Raw genomic sequence first — 17,445 nt, 5'->3', positions numbered from 1 at the left:
CAAAATGGACTTTACTAATTTTTTTGGCTACATGTCTAGTCTCCAGAATTTTAGTTGTTTCAATACTCCCACAATCAGCTATTTGTCTTATAAATCCCAATTACGTCCAATTCAAGTCTCACTTCTAACACTTTCACTTTTCTTTCTTTGCTGTATTTTCATCTTTGCCAATTCCCTCTTTCTCTGCTAAAAGGTCTATGAGCTTATCTCTGGTAGACAAGGAAGAAACACAGCTCCATACTTTGCCATCACTGTGTGCACGAAAAAACCAATTCACAGTAACCAATCACAAATAGATTGAGAAGTGATGCGGTTGATTATTCATCACCATGTGTACCAGTTACTTACCTAGTGATCTGTGGACGGAAGAGCTAAAGCAGTAGAGCTTGTGCTTATTCTAAATACTCATAATTAAGATATAATGGCAATTGAAATTTTAATCTTATTGATGAGTACTGGTGTTATTAGCTAAATTATAACTGAAATGTATATACATGAGAAACTTCAAAGAAAAGACTAGGTGTCTGCATTAGTAAGACTCTAAAATATGCTTCAAATAGTTTCAGATACTATTTAGTTTTTTTGCCATTTGTCCCAAATAAATACTTGTTTAACCTCTTGTGTACATGTAGCTTATGGACATATAACAATTAATCTAAAAGTGTCATACACTGATGGGTAACAGCGTTTATGAAACAGTTTGTATAGCTTCACATGAAACCAGTCGAAATGGAGATGGACACATTTATTTCATTAAAATTCATCTAACTGCTGAATTACACCATACCATGTCAACAATATTAACTTATTGGTTTCACGAGGAGAAGACCAAGCTAGATGAATGATTGCAATGGAATACTTCATTGTAGCTTCCAACAGTCGTAGAGAGGTTTTAATTTTTACAGCTCAGCACAATATCATAAGTTCTTCCCTTTCACCTGGAATATTAATGTTAATTGAATGATTTGCTGGATATTTTTGGTTCTTTATTATATAATTTGTCCTTTTGGTTTGTCAAGTTTTGTGTTTTTCATTTATAAGAGTTCTGTAATATCAGATCAGCATGTTAGTGCAGAATTTTGATCCTATCACAATTCTGGGAAGGTGAAGCAAGAGGCCAGCCTAGGTTACAAAGCAAGTTCCGTGCCAGTCTGGACTATATAGCAAGACTGTGTCTCATATTAAAAAACTGAACGGCATAATGCCAGGGTGATATAGGGGTAGAAACCTTAGACATATATTTAGAATGCCATATGAATTGCACCCTCACTGCTCTCTAAAGTCAAGAGGGAATAGCATTTACCAACATGTTTTTGCCAGTTTGCACATGCTACTTCACTTAATTTTTATAACACCCAAGAAAAAACATTGTTTCATGTATTTTAAAAGATAATGAAATGAAATCCCTGAGGAAAGAAGCAACTTTTCAGAAAACACAAAGGTAGCAATAAGTGCTTGCATAGAGATTTATATCCTGTTTTGTCTAATTCAAACATTTATATTAACTGCAACCAGCAGTTGCAACATTTCTGCCCTCATTGCAGACATTGTGTTTTATGTATACATGAAGGGATAAAAACATACAGTCAATTAACAATAATCACAGATCCATCAATACCATGGTGCAAAATTGTCTGTTGTATCCCACTCCACACCATTTACATTTTAACATTGGACTGTGTCAGTGCTTTATCAGACTGTTTACTGATAGATTCTACTTAATCCCAAACATCTGTGGTTGTCCCCTCCTATATATTCACCCTATTTTAAGTAAAATCACAATTCCAGCCCTGTCTAATTCAAAAGTTTATTTTGAGACTATAATAATATTTTATTTGCCAGTATTGGGGATTGAACTCAGGGACTCATGCTTGCTTAACAATTGCTCTACCACTTGATTCATTTCCAAGTCCTTGTTTTTCAGAGACAGACTCTTGCTAACTTTTGCCCAGGCATGTTACCAATTTCAATCCTCATGTCTCTACCCTCCTAGTAGCTGGGATTACTGACATGCACCAAACTACCTGGCTTATAATGAGATATATATTAAAGAATTTTATAAAATTCAAAATGTTCTATGGCATATTTATCACTATGTAGCACTGTGTATACGTTCCTTTGCAATATAAGAATGGAGTGTTATTCTCAAAGGGTAATTCAGAGTACAATTTGCTTTCATGTTCCTACTCAGTGAAAATAAACTCCAATTGCTTACACATAAATGTGGGTGATCTGTAAAAATCATTTTCATGAACACCTTAAAAATTGCTATACAGAAATAAGTAAGAAAGATAGCCAGCTAGTCATATATTTCTGGCACTTCAGAATTTAGACATGCTGCCTCTAGGTGGGTCTCCATTCTGCTATTTCCATTGCTCTCCATTCTGTGTGCTATAAATGAATAATACTGCAGAAAGTTGGAGAGGTAACTTTTCAGAAAGGCATAGATGTTTTAAGAAAGAACCCTACAGCAAGTCTAACATTAATGTGAATTAAAAATGTCTGGACAGGGAGGTAATAGAAATGCCAGTTTCCAGAGACTGTGGAAATCAACACACATTTTACTATATTTGTACTCACAACTCCAACTTGCTGGCACATAAATGGAAATATAAATTTATGCCTTTATATCTAAAGCAAATAAACAAGGAGTTTAAAATATATGCTGTTATGAAAGAAGATCGATGAGCTATGTCCTTGGCAATAAATAGTGTAAACAGACGTATACACACATTTTTTCAACATACAAACTTATTTTATTTTACTTATAATATTTCATTCATTTTTTAAAGAGTTTTTTTTTGGCAATACTGGGTTAGAACTCAGAAACTCACACTTACTAGACAGCACTCTACTATTTGAACCGTGTCCCTAGTCTTTTTTACTTCAGTTATTTCTTCAGTTATTTTTCACTTCATGTTTTTCTCTGAGCCAGACTCAGACAGCAATCCTTCCACCTTTGCCTGCCACATATCTGGGATTATAGCAATGAGCAACTATGATTGGCTTGTTAGTTGAAGTAGGGTACTGTGATATTTTGCCTGTTTTGGGCTGGAATCCTAATCCTCCTATTGTTACCTCCCAAATAACTGGGATTATAGGCATGAGCTTTCACACCACCAGTCCTAATGAGATCTTAAGATGTCTCATTGAAGTCAAATGAGAACACTTGAGATATACAAAGAAACATTAGAAATATCTATTTATTTTATACATGACATAAATGAGATATGGAATAAGTGATTTACCCAAAATGAGAATTTTTTAAGTAAAAGATTAGCTACATGGATCCTTGGAATTGTATAAGTTAAATTTAAGCCTTTGGAATTACTTTTTCAAGTACAGTTTTAAAATCAGTTTTCATTGGAAAGTACTTTTGTTTGCCTAGAAGTGCTGGGTATTTTCTAAGCACCTTCCTCAAGAATCTACTTCATCAAGGAGTTTATTTTTCATATGGGATGAAGGACTTGATGTAAAAGAAAATAATCGTAAGTTCAGTAAGACTTGCATTGAAAGGGAATGATGGTACTGTTCTTGGACCCATATTAGGAGTACATAATATGTAAGTATATGGGATCAAGTCAAGAATATCTAATTTGAGTGTTCGGTATATTTGATGTTAGAAATGACACAATTTAGGATACTGACAACATTCAGGTTGTGTGGCCACCAGAATAATCATTAGATTTCAGAAGGCTGAGAAGTTTGACACTATAATGTCAAAATATTCCCTGTTCCCAGTAACTGAGATACCAGCTAGTCTAAGGAGAGACCATAGCATTTTAAGTTTCTTTGCTCCCTTACCTGTTCTGTTTCCCTGTTGCCAAAGAATGTTTCTAAAGTTGGCAAGGTTGATCAAGACACTTACCCCAATTCTTCCTTTCTGCCTTATTTTCAAAATCAGTGATTTTAAATCAGTGGTTTTAAGTCTCAGCTTTTCTTCTTCTACCTTTGTTGTTATTTCAGGCTTTCATAATATACAGTCAGACTGTTTTTAAAGCTTCTTAAAGCCATATTCAATTTCAATCAATCAAGCATAATTGTTCCCAAAACGAACATTTTTCAAATATCATAGCTATTTATTGCCGCAGTGCCCTCTGAAAACACCAAGTCATATCTTTCTGAATCTTTACATTAAAACATAACCATTTCACTAAATTTCCTAAGTTGGGTCTTCCTCCTTTTCTTTAGTATTTTTTTTTTTGTGGAAATTGCTGATTTTTTACTACCATTAAGTTCAAATCAAATGTAGTTTGTGAAATCTCGAAGTCATTATCATTTCATCCTTAAATACTATTTTTTTCTTTTAGAGTTCATGCCCACAGGTATTCTGGGTTTTTGTCCTTTTTTGCTGGTTACCCCCGAGTCATGGTAGGGCTTCCAGAAGTTGACTTAGTGGTGGGTGGATGAAGATTGGACTTTAGAGTTTGAGATAGCTTCTGAGAAATTCCCACGGGATAAACACTTTGTCTAATTTCTTCTGTTTTCCTTCTTTCTCTTTAGTAATTTATTTCTTTTTTCTCTTTCCTTTGTTTTTCCCAATTCCCCTCTCCTTCTTTGCCTTTCTATTGATTTCTCTGATTTTCTTTTAACAGGGAAGAAGAAAGGGTAGACTAGTGCAGCATTGAGATAACTCAGACAATTATCTGCCTATGATGATGTGGGAAAAATCGCCTATCATTAAATTTAATGCTCTGCAGAAATCTCAATCTTTTTTCAAAATTTCTACCAATTTTCAAATTTCAAATGTTTTCTTCCTCGCAAGTTACCACTTTAAAAAAAATTCTCTGTTCTTATTATATATTAATTTCATCATGTTTTTGATTTAAAGGTAGAAAAACAAGTTTTTTTGCAATGCAAAGTTCACTGACATTTCATGACCGAGAAAGATTGAGTTGGATGGGTGAAGGATAGAACACTTTGCATTATTACAATGTTATATTTTTCAAAGAGGAGAAAAAGTTTCATAATTCTTAAAGTAGTTTTCAGTTTCTATTTTATTGGGGAATTTCACTGTCATTTCTCACCTAGTACAAATTTTTGGTATCCTATTCTTTCCTCTCATTTCTCCTATGCACTTATTCCCCTCTATATTGTTCCTCTCCTCCTCTTTTTTTTTTTTTTTTTTTTTGGCATTTTCACCTTTCTTGACTCTTTCTCTCAGGTTCAGAAGCACAGGTGACATTTTATTTTTTCCTCTTGTCTCATACCAGTTAGCTTCCTCTTTCTCCAAGGTCTGGACATCTGTCAAGTTCCATGCCCAAACAGCTTATTAACTTATTTTCCACCCCCATCTGGTTCATGAGTTCCAACAATAACCACTCAAGAATGAACTAATAGGACTGAGAGTAATTTATCTTTGGAGTTCCCTGTGTCTAAATTCTCGTCAAGTAATTTTATATAGAACACTTGGTGTGGGGCTAGGAACTTTAAAAAGAATGTTACAGTGTTTTGTGTCACCCAATGCTTACATAATTTAGAGGCCTCTTTTATACAAAACAATGAACATAAAAAGATATGAAGCAGAATTCTTAGAACCAGTAGTCATGACCAATTTTAAAATTTAAAAACTAACATAGGCACTAAAAATCTGTAACACAATTTTTATAGGTATGAATAGCCTCAAGTACTTTGTTTTACTCCCGTAGACCTATATTTTTATTATAAGTCACTTGCTCGTAAGACTGAACATTAATACTACTTCCTATACAGGAAAAATAATGACATATTGTTTTACCATGATTATTTATTTATTATTATTTTCTCTACTTTTCAAGTTGTTATGGGTAATGTCATGGACATCTTTGGGATGTTTGTCAGATTTAGGAAAATATCTATCAAGCTTTATTCACAAATGAACATTGGAAGTTTTTTTGGACATTGTGTTTTCCTCTGTTGACTAACAAAATACTCTGAGTTAATGTCACTTGTTAGCCAGTCTGTTGTTGATATTTTACTATAACTGGACACTTTATATGTTATGTTGTCTTTATTGGGCTCAGATTTCCCTGTTAACATATTTAGTGTACCTCATTATTTCAGAAGCTGTCACAACACCTGACTAAAGTACAAATGATTTAGGGGCTGTCAGTATAGTAAGAGTTTTTTTTTTTAATTGATTGTGGTTTAAATAGTATACTTAATCAAATTTTACATAAAGATGACCACATCTTTACAGTGAATACATTCCTAGGAGGCTAAGCAAGCGAACGGTCCTGACATTACTTAATTTTATGGGAATTTGGAAACTCTTCTTTTGCTTCCTGGTTTTAAGACATTTCTAGAACATTATATTTGATTCACATAAGGAGCTCCTTACCCTACGACTCCCACCCCACCCCCATGCTGGGGATCAAACTCAGGGCCTCATGCATGCCCTCTACCACCATTTGAGTCAAGCAGTGGTTCTTTTGTTTGTGTTTTTGTGATAAGGTATTACTAAATTTGCCCTGACTGGCCTCCACTTCCCATGTAGCAGGCAACAATAGTTATGTGGCACCACAGCAAGCTAAGGAGCTTTAAATGAAGAATTGTGTTCATTTTTAAACTGTTGAAAGTAACAGCTGTGTGGCTTAGCCATGTCTTTTTTGATATTCCAATAATCTTAATAGTAGCAATATATTATGGTTCCCCTGAAAAGAAAAGATGTTTTTTATCAAAACACTGAAAATAATATAGTCTAATATTTCAAGATAACAATGTGATTGCTCACAATATGCAACAGGAGTCTTACATAAACAATCATATCCTAATGACCGAGCAAAGCAACTTAAACTACATTTAAATTGATGAGTTGATTGCCCCTTAGACTAAACTTAGCAATTATCAGTAGTAAATAATGAATGTGGTTTTCTCCTTCAATGGCCTCTTCACTCTGGAACTTAACATTTGATTTGAAGTCTGGAAAACCTAGCAAAAATCTTCAGGTTAACATACCTACAAATCCAAATGTTTCATCTTTCCCCTTCCTCTGCTTCAGGTAGGATGACTCTGTTGAATTGTATCAATTATCTCTCTATTTCCTGAGATGAAGCACAGAAAATAAGCCTATATAGATGTGTCAACCTGCATGTATTTTCTGCTTTGAAGCTTCAAGATCAGGTCCCTACTTCAAACATTTCTCTTACCTGTGGTAGAGTAAAATAACTCCTTAACCTCATTCTTGCATCAAGGATATGTTCCTCACCCTAAAACTAATCCTATCCTAAAACTAACCAGCCTTATAAAAAGAAACTTTTTGAGATATTTTGGATGCCATTTCTGTTCTTAAAATTCCCCAATATTTTCTCCCATAGTTTCCAAGATATAATTTAAGTTTATTTACACATTATAAAACACTTCATGTTCTGGTCTTGTCTCTATGCCTTTTAATTCTTCTCTTCTACCAAGCTAAATCTTGTTCCAGGATTCAGAAACATTTAACCTTGTAGTTTTATTGAACAATTTGTCACTTGTTCTCTCTTTTTTTGTTTTGTATAAGGTCTATATTTAGATCTCTTCATATTATGCTTATTCTTCAAGTCTTTCAATAAAACCTTCAGTGTGTGAGGTCTTCCCTAACTTCCCCCAGCAGTGCTAAATCCTTTTATGCTTGCATTTTGGGAAGAAATTTGCACCTGAAAATTTTGTACAGAATTCTTTTCTATTATGCTTTACATATCTGTCTCCAGAAGACTGTTAATACTTTCAATCTAAATCTGTATCTAAATAATCTATATTAATGTTCACATACATATTTATACTTAATATCAAGCATGATGCTTCAAGCATAATATGCACTTGTTAAACATTTGCTGAATAAATTAAATAACAAATTCTGTTATTTTCTTTAAATTATTATTTGCACTGATATCCTAGTCAAAATTCCCAGTTCTTGCTATTTATAAACTAAACAAAATATATAGTAAAAATACATATATCTTTTGTTTTGGTGATAATTTCTCAGGAACTGAAAAATATTTTGACCATTTTTATCTCTATCATTACTCTATCTATGCATATTATCCAAGGAACTTTTCCTACGCAGAGTGCAAAGTGAAAATAGTTTTTCCTGCTCTACAGAATCTACATAAGAGTAAAAGTACACAAAACATGGTTGTTGAGATGAGTGAGATGCTGTCCAGCTTACTAACCACTACATTATTCTATTACCTGGTTATGCATCTGACCCTAGTAAAAAGAGAGAAAAAAAAGAGTTTCATACTTATTTCCAACAGATTCCTATTTAGAAGATATTGTAATAGTGCTTACTTAGAATGCCATGGAGAAAGGTAGCAATCCAGGAAGTTGGAGCTCATTCTATAATCCCTTCATATCCAGAGAAGACTTTATACGATCCTTTTTCTACATCTCTAAAACATTCTAGTGTTTTAGACATTCTTCCTCCTTCTCATTTATCTGTTACTTTAAAAATATAATGTCAAATTCCTAATACCAGCCTTAATTCTTTAATAACTACTGATACAAACTACTTCTACATTGTGTCCTGGATTTTCATATGTATACTATAGTCTTTACTAAGAATTGTTGTCCTGCTGATGCAGTATCTTGATCATAAGCTCAATAACAGGGAGGCATCAAGAGAATATTTTAAGACTTGGTATGGCTCCTGTCTGTTCTTTTCTATCTTCTTTTGTTAACCGGATTTGTTGTATTTAGAACAAATCACAATTTTTATGACTTCCGAGCCTAGAACAGTGCCTTGAGCATGGTAACTCACTGGAGAGGCTGTGAATTAGTCAACATAATTCTTGCAAATTTTCTATCAATTACCTCTTTTGTTAGCTAAAATGTGCCATGTCATTACTTTCAAGCACAAAATAGATTCTAAACAAGACATGTGCCTTCCAATAAGGAAGACTGAGCACCCCAGAGAGTGTAAGTGAGTTGTAAAAACAGCTGGCTTAATAAGAGCCTGACCTAGAATTCATATCTCTTTGAACCATTTGGGTAATCACTAAACCTACTGATTTCTCTGAGCCTTTATTTTCTTATATTTAAAGTGAGAATTATATCACCCTTTATTTCCCCATAAAATTATTATCATTAATAAATATTATGCATGTGAAATATCTTGAAAGCTAAAAATGTCTATAATAAGAATTATTACTAGTTCAGATCTTCCAGAGCCCTCTTTGACCTGTGAAATGACAAGTCATTATTATTCCACTCTATTTTCTGTAATTGGGTTTTGATTACTAAGCCCTCCTCACTTCTTTGTACACTGTAATTATATATTTTTACTCAGTAAACAAACAGCAATCTATGTGCATACACTGATCCCACAGAAGATTTTCCTTAAAATAAATCATCCAGAAATAGATTCAGGGCCTGTACTATGATGGGGCAATAGAGATCCTGGTCTTGGACTGAAAACATGTATAACTTCTTATAGATAGGAAAACCCATGATCAGAAGTGTAGAGTAGAAGGAAATAAAAGCAGTGAGACTGTCCATTGGAAGAAAACATAAAGTAAATAGTTGTTGTGCAATTGATATATGCTGGGCATTGTTACATATTTAATATTCACAAAGTAGAATAGAATAGATGGAGTCACTCATTCAAAGCAAGAACAGCTGTAATTTAAGCCAAGTCTGTCTGTTTATCATTGCGGACAAATGAAATAGAAGGCTAGGAGCCAGAGAGGATAGCTCATGGGAGCTTTCCTAGACTAAATGTATTGGAATCCTGCAGAATCTGCCAAGGACTTCCTATTGGAATATCAGAAGCCCATACTGGTGCTGAGCCAAGAGTCAAAGATAAAGGCATAAGGGTAGGGAAAGAGTTCCTACCAGCCTTAAATTTAGCAAATGTGAATTAAGGAATCAAGCTAATGTGCTAAGAATGATGAAGTTCACTTACATACTGTGCCTTTGGAAATGATTTGAATCCTAGTTTCTGTTGTCAGTATTACTTTCTTTTAGATTACTTTATATACTCTCATTTCAAGTAGAAATCTCTAGTCCAATTTATATGTTTCCTAATGCCAGGTAGATGCTGCCATTTAAGATTTCTATTGACAAATCCTACAATTTTGTTAGTATTCTCATCAAATTTGTGTCCTTGGTAGTAAATAACAATTGATATGTTTGCACCATTCTTTTTCTGACACTCTATGTACAACCGACAGCAAGTCTTGTCTCTCTGTTTTCTAAATAAATTCACCCACCTCTTCTGACTCTGTTCTCATCACCATTACCATTTGTCCAACAGTCCATTAAAAAACTGTTAGTGCTTTTTATACCAAACCTGCTTTCAGTCCCAAATCTATTCTTCATATTTTGGCCAGACCAATGCATAGCTGATTATGTCACTCCCAGCAGTACTCTCCCATTCAATTAACATTCAAATACATTCTCACTGTAATATTTGTGAAAGATGTTCCTGGTGTTGTGGTGTGCACAGACTGTCTGGCTTATGCCAAGGATCTACATTTTCCTCATAATTGTTACTTTATCAACCTATATCTCTCTTTCCTGATCCTTATCACAAATGGAAACAGTACAGAAGTAGTAGTTTGAGCTATTTATTTATTAGATCCTGATTCCTAATAGACTATTAATGTTACTAAAACAAAACAAAACAAAGAGTGGTCTGTTTAACACACCTCTGTATCCTAATCTAGCATAATACTTCAAATAAATTAATGCCAATAAATATTTATAAAATAAATAAATGATTAAATAATTTACTGATTGCTGATAATGCAAAGAATTGAATAAGTCACTTTTGAATAAAGAGGTAGAGATATGTCTAGATTTATAACTTTATGGAATAAAAACGATTTATTTATTTTTAGGGAAGTATTGTTACCCTTCTGAGGTTGTCTAGCTTATTTTTCAAGGTCTTCACATCGTTCATGGTGCCAGGGATCAAACACAGGGCCTCATTCATCCTAGATGAGCACGCTATTGCTGGACTAAATCCCTTGTCTTGTCATGGTCTTCATCTTTGTGATGCATTCTCTAAAAATGCTAGCCAAAATGGTATCTTGATTCCCTCTTATGCTGGAACATATCTGCCCTAACCATTCTAAGCACTGATAATATTCTACCTTATCTTATTACCTAGAAGCATGGGGTTATGCTATGAAACCTTCAAATATCCTTCCTCTGCAATGGACTTATACTCTTCTGGAATTTAGATCAAACTTGAACTTGTTTTGTGTCTAGCAGTATGCTGTATGCATAGATTAAGCCCAAAATCATAAGATATGAAAAAATTAAAGAGTGAATAATTTCATAGCAGTGGCAAGTTTCAATGTTCTGTGAGGTAAAAATGAGAAATGTTTCCAAAACAATACAAATGAAGAACATTGGGTTTGAATTTCATGATATCTGTTTTATGAATTCTATGTATTTTTCCCTGAAATTTGACTTTTCTGGTACATTTTCCTCTGTTCTTTTTTTTTTTTAATCTAAGTTCTATAACATTGAATTTCTTCATTTTTAATTTTGTATCTTGAAAGAAATGTCTCAGGATTACTTAAATTTTGAAGGAAAATCATAATTTTCTTGTCTTAATTTACCAACTCCTTCATTTTTGATATTTTCTCTCTGATTGCTTTTACAATTTAATATGCTTACATTGTCATAACTATAGCAAGTAGATAAATTCATTTTATCATTTTATATTTTTATTTGAAGAAATAATTACTCTATAAGAGTATTCTTTCCTTTATGCAAAAGACACATTAATGAAAAGCTTGGTGTTATGAAGAAAAGTACCTTTATTTTCATTAAATTATATCAGTTTCATGTTAGGTTGGTAGTTAGCCATGATGGCTGATAGCATATCCTTCCCATTTTAGCTTCTTAAAAGCTATTAACATTTTGGTATATTCATCTCCACTTGCCATTAAAGTTTAATAGAAAATATCTACTGATATTTAATTTGAAGACAAATCTCATAGTACAAAACTACAGCAATGGGATTTGTAAAAATCTAGGCTTGACTCCTGGCTTTGAAACTTACTAGCTCTGTGATCTAGAGAAGTGATTTTAGTTGTTTGAGCATCAGTTACTCATTTATAAAATGGTTGTTATGATTTTTATTTTGAAGAATGTGATTAATAATCATAAGTGAAACACATGGGAAAGCAACAAGTTCTGGTTCTTTTCCTGAGCTTCACATTCACATCATCCACATCTCACCCTCTCTTCATAACTCTTGTCAACATCTCACTCTCCCAGCTCCTAACCTCATACTTTCTCAAGAACTGAAACAAAACAAAGATAAATGGTTTCAGTTAGACAGCTGGTACATTTAGTTCTGTTAGCATTATTTTTCCTTTTAAGTACATGGAAGTATTATATTAAATAGTACAACTCTGGAAACAATTTTAAACTACATGGTGATCTTTAATAATAACAACAGCAACAAAATCCACTGTTTATCAAAAACTTATTATTATTAAAATTAGAAGAAATTGTCCTAAAATTTTTTTTTTATTATTTTGAATATTTAGAAAATCATATGGGAATCACAAGCTCATATTTCAAAAGAAACAGATCCAGGTGCCCAAAACTACAGAGCATATGAATGCTAGAAGGTAGTTTCTATTCAGGACTCTAGATCTAATTCTTATGTGCTACATAATTTATTCATTTTGTGCAAATGAAAACTTAAAAATCAACCTATACTACAGGATTTCACTTAATGAAACTATTGAAAAATGAATAAAATTGTTATTTAATGATGGCTGCAATAATCTCATACACATTTATAAACTACATGTGAACACACACAACTCATTTGGTGTTTTTAGCAGTTAGCTATTTAGAATATTCATGAAACATACTGGTGACCTCAATATACAGTTGTATATTGACACCATCTCAGTATACAATGCTGGTATCTCTTATAGCAATTTTGGAGTATTCACATTGCCCTTGAAGACATAGAGTAACAAAGGATGAGAAAAGAGAGTTTACTTCCTTACCATGTGAAGTATTATCCAGCATTGCCAGAGAGATTAGAGTGTATAAAACTACATTTTATATTCATTCATGCATCCATTCATTCACTTACATGTAATTTGACTTAATATTATTTATTCAGACACTATTGTATTCCAGACTCATAAATTGGAAAAATGCATACTAGGATAGTAAGACCAGTATTTGGTGTTATCCTACTGTGATAAAAATATAATTCTATACAATCCTGTGTGTAGAGGTTTCAATAAAGAATGTCTATATTCCTTTATTATCACACGACAAAAGAGTCACAGAAAAGAGTGGTGGTTAGTTGATACATCAGAAGGGCACATCTTAGATGAAATGGAAATGTTGTATGAGAATTAGCCAAAGTTTAGGGGATTGAAAATGGAATTCCAGGCATTTTCAAAAGTGTTGTATTGAGAGAAAAACTTTGCAATTTGGGAAATAAGGTAATATTTATTTTTTATAGATATTTTGAAAGTCAAAGAAGGGTTATAAGTTAATTTAGATGGTACTAATGGCAAGAAACTGGGAATTCAACTCAAGCATGTAAAACCATGTGAAAATATGTGGACTCGTGCAAATGCAAATGTAAATCTAGAGGGTGAAAGGGCTTCAGGAGTGACTCACCCTAGTGACTCTAGGGCTATTTCCCTAAGAAATCCTCTTCCCTTTACATTTTTTCCTCATTGATGCTGGGTTCCTTCATGGGGAAAAATGGCTTTACATAATACTCAGAATAAGAGTGTCTCATCTGGTGACGCTCTGCTGTAGTCAACAAAACTTCTTTTCTGACACCACTTTAACCAAATTCCCTCATAACTTGCTGAACTAAGTAGGGTTCCATCTATACACTGAACCATTTCCCTTTAACAATGGAATGCTTTCCTCAGGTAAGTGATTAATCTTGGATCAATCAATTCAACCTGCTGATTGGCCAGTGAAGTAATGGACGATAATAATATTTGTTTCCTCTACTTCATACAATTCATACAGAAGAAGAAAGAGTCTGGAAGGTAAGTACTAGGAGGTAGGAGAGGATAAATGAAAAACAGACATATAAAAATGTCCTATGAATCTCATGGAGAAAAATAAATTACACTTTCATTTTAGGAAGATCACAAAGTCTATAATGTGGAGAATATTCAAGTGAAGGAAGTTACAAAAGCTTGGAAATAGACTTTTTTGTTTTTGATGTGACAGGGGTTTGAACTCAGAGTTTCACAGTTATAAAGCAGGCATTCTACTACTTGAGCCACAAATGCAGTCCATTTTGCTCTGATTATTTTGGAGAGGGTTTTCTGAAAACTATTTGTGCAGACTGGCCTCAAACCATGATCTTCCTGATCTAGCCCTCAAAGTAGCTAGGCACCTGGTGGAAATAGGCTTTGAAAGTGTTTATTGCAATTTTCCATCCTCTTCAGGTAACTAGATTTGTTTCATCAAGAATAAATGTTTGTGATGTACTCGTAAGACATATGAAATTAAAAATTTTTCCCAGCACAAAAAAAAAAAAGAATGTGTTTTTTGTTCTTATTGACTTTGAGACTGAAGGTGTTCAAACTAAGCAGAAGGAAAGGATTGAGAAGAAGCAACAGCCTAAGTGATCAGTTTTTTCACTTGTAGTTTTAGAAATATTTAATTGATTCAGAATAACTGAATATACTGGTGATGTACAATGCGATATTCTAATACATGCATCCAATATGTAACGATCAGATCAGTTTAATTGGTATAACCATCACCTCATACATTTATCATTTTTTGTATTAGGAACATTTAAAATCCTCACTACAGATATTTTTGAAATATGTGACAATTTCTGTGCCATAAAGCATTAGAAGTTTTCCTTCATATTCAGCAACACTGTTGTACCTCTTTACCCATCTTCTATTGATCTCCCTCTTTTACCCTGTCCATCCTCTCTAATGTGAATTTTTAGTTGAGATCAATGGTAGTGTCAAGAATATTCCATAGAAAGGCAAAAAAATCTTGTGTAAATAATCTTGTCTTTTTACAAAATGTCAATATAGTTATGATGTTATATTTCTTAAAATTATTTATACATGGCTGCTGATAGCAGTTTCGATAAGATTGTATACTTCTATAGAATTTATTTAAGTAAATATTGTAAGTATTTGGCAATTCAGTCATCATTTTGAGGTGTTTTCCAATTTCCTTCTTTGTTTCATTTTTGACTGCACTGTTCAAAGTGTGCTTATTATACACATCATTTTGGATTTTCTAATTTTGCTTCTGCTCTTCACTTCATCTTTCAGTTATTTCCATCTTTTTAAAGCCATTAAAAGTTTTAATGACTTAGTATGTGATCTGTGCTGTTGAAAATTCCATGTGCATTTGAAAATAATGTGTATTTTGCTGTTGGGTGAAAAGTTAGATATAAATCTTTTTGATAATTTCTGTCTACAGTGTTGTTCAAAACCAGTCTTTCTTTACTGGTATTCAATCTGGATATTCTATCCAATATTGAAAATGAAGTACAACTTTTACTTTATAATGTTAAAGAATTTATATCCTGTTTGGATTTTCTCTATTTTGCAGTCTCAATAATATCCTTTAGTATCTTCTGATTTATTCATTGAGATCTAAGCAATAATGAATTGGTTTGGTCTATAATAGAGCCAAGAATTGTTACATGCACCCTATGAATCTCTAAGTAATACATTAACATTATATACAAACATAATATGCATGTATAGGAATATTTACATATTTTTTTCTTTTCAACATTACAATGAAGTGCCACTGTTGTCACATATGAAGTGTACATGTATGTGCTGTTCTATTTCTGGATTCATTGTTATGTTCCATTTATCTATGTCAATATTTTCTCTTAATATCACAATGTCCTAATTACTAAATCTCTATAACAAATGAGGATTTTTTCATTGTGTAAATGGTCTTCCAAATTGTTCTTCATTATTCAGGGCGTCATTAATGCTGTTGAATTATTTCTATTTGAAAAATAGCTTATTAAGTCCCACTTCCAAAAAATTTGCTAGCATTTTTGGAGCTTCATTGTGTCAATATATCAGTTTCAGTGAAGGGTTGACATTTTATAATACTCAGTCTTACAGTCAAAGGAAGTAGTATATCTTTGTATTTACTTTTGTCTTCACAAGTTCTTAGTAACTTATACTTTTCTATATATATCCCTTACATATTGTTTGCTAGGTTTGGTTCCATGTAGTTTAAATTCTACTGGTATTTTAGTTTGCTAGTTAGTTAGTTAGCTAGTTAGACAGTTGGTTATGTTGCAGTCCTAGGGATCTAACCCAAGGCCTTAAGAATCATTGGTAAGGGCTATACCACTGAGCTATACCTCCTAAGACTTGATGATATTTTAAAAATAAAATTATTTTAATTTTAGTATCTTCTTTTTCTTTTTTATTAGTGCATCTATTAATTATACAAAGGGGTTTCATTGTGATATTTCCATATATGCACATACTGCACTTTGATTTTATTCAATACTTCTATCACCTTTCCTTATTGGTATATAAAATATGGCTCTTTCTCTGTATTAAGATTATGTCCAACTCTCTTGATAAACTCACTTATTAATTCTCATAATCCATGCCAAAATTCTGATTTATTACATTGTAATCACATCTGCAAATGGTGTCAAGTTAAATTATTTTCCAATCCTCACATTTGAGTAGAATATTAACTGGTTTATATCACCACGATTTGCTTTATATTTTAAGTAAGAGGTGGGGCATCTTGGCTGATTCCATAACTTGGCTATCGTGAATAGTGCTGCAATAAACATGGGTGTGCAGGTGCCTCTGGAGTAACCTGTGTCAATTCTTTTGGGTATATCCCCAAGAGTGGTATTGCTGGATCAAATGGTAGATCAATGTTTAGCTTTTTAAGTAGCCTCCAAATTTTTTTCCAGAGTGGTTGTACTAGTTTACATTCCCACCAACAGTGTAAGAGGGTTCCTTTTTCCCCGCATCCTCACCAACACCTTTTGTTGGTGGTGTTGCTAATGATGGCTATTCTAACAGGGGTGAGGTGGAATCTTAATGTGGTTTTAATTTGCATTTCCTTTATTGCTAGAGATGGTGAGCATTTTTTCATGTGTATTTTGGCCATTTGAATTTCTTCTTTTGAGAAAGTTCTGTTTAGTTCACTTGCCCATTTCTTTATTGGTTCATTAGTTTTGGGAGAATTTAATTTTTTAAGTTCCTTATATATTCTGGTTATCAGTCCTTTGTCTGATGTGTAGCTGGCAAATATTTTCTCCCACTCTGTGGGTGTTCTCTTCAGTTTAGAGACCATTTCTGGATTAAGAAAATGTGATATCTATACACAATGGAATTTTATACAGCCATGAAGAAGAACAAAATGTTATCATTCACTGGTAAATGGATGGAATTGGAGAACATCATTCTGAGTGAGGTTAGCCTGGCCCAAAAGACCAAAAATCGTATGTTCTCCCTCATATGTGGACATTAGATCAAGGGCAAACACAACAAG

The sequence above is a fragment of the Castor canadensis genome, chromosome 12 (genome assembly GCF_047511655.1).
Source record: "Castor canadensis chromosome 12, mCasCan1.hap1v2, whole genome shotgun sequence".
NCBI classification, from domain to species: domain Eukaryota; kingdom Metazoa; phylum Chordata; class Mammalia; order Rodentia; family Castoridae; genus Castor; species Castor canadensis.
The sequence above is the reverse complement of the archived record's forward strand: the minus strand, read 5'-3'. Positions refer to the sequence as shown.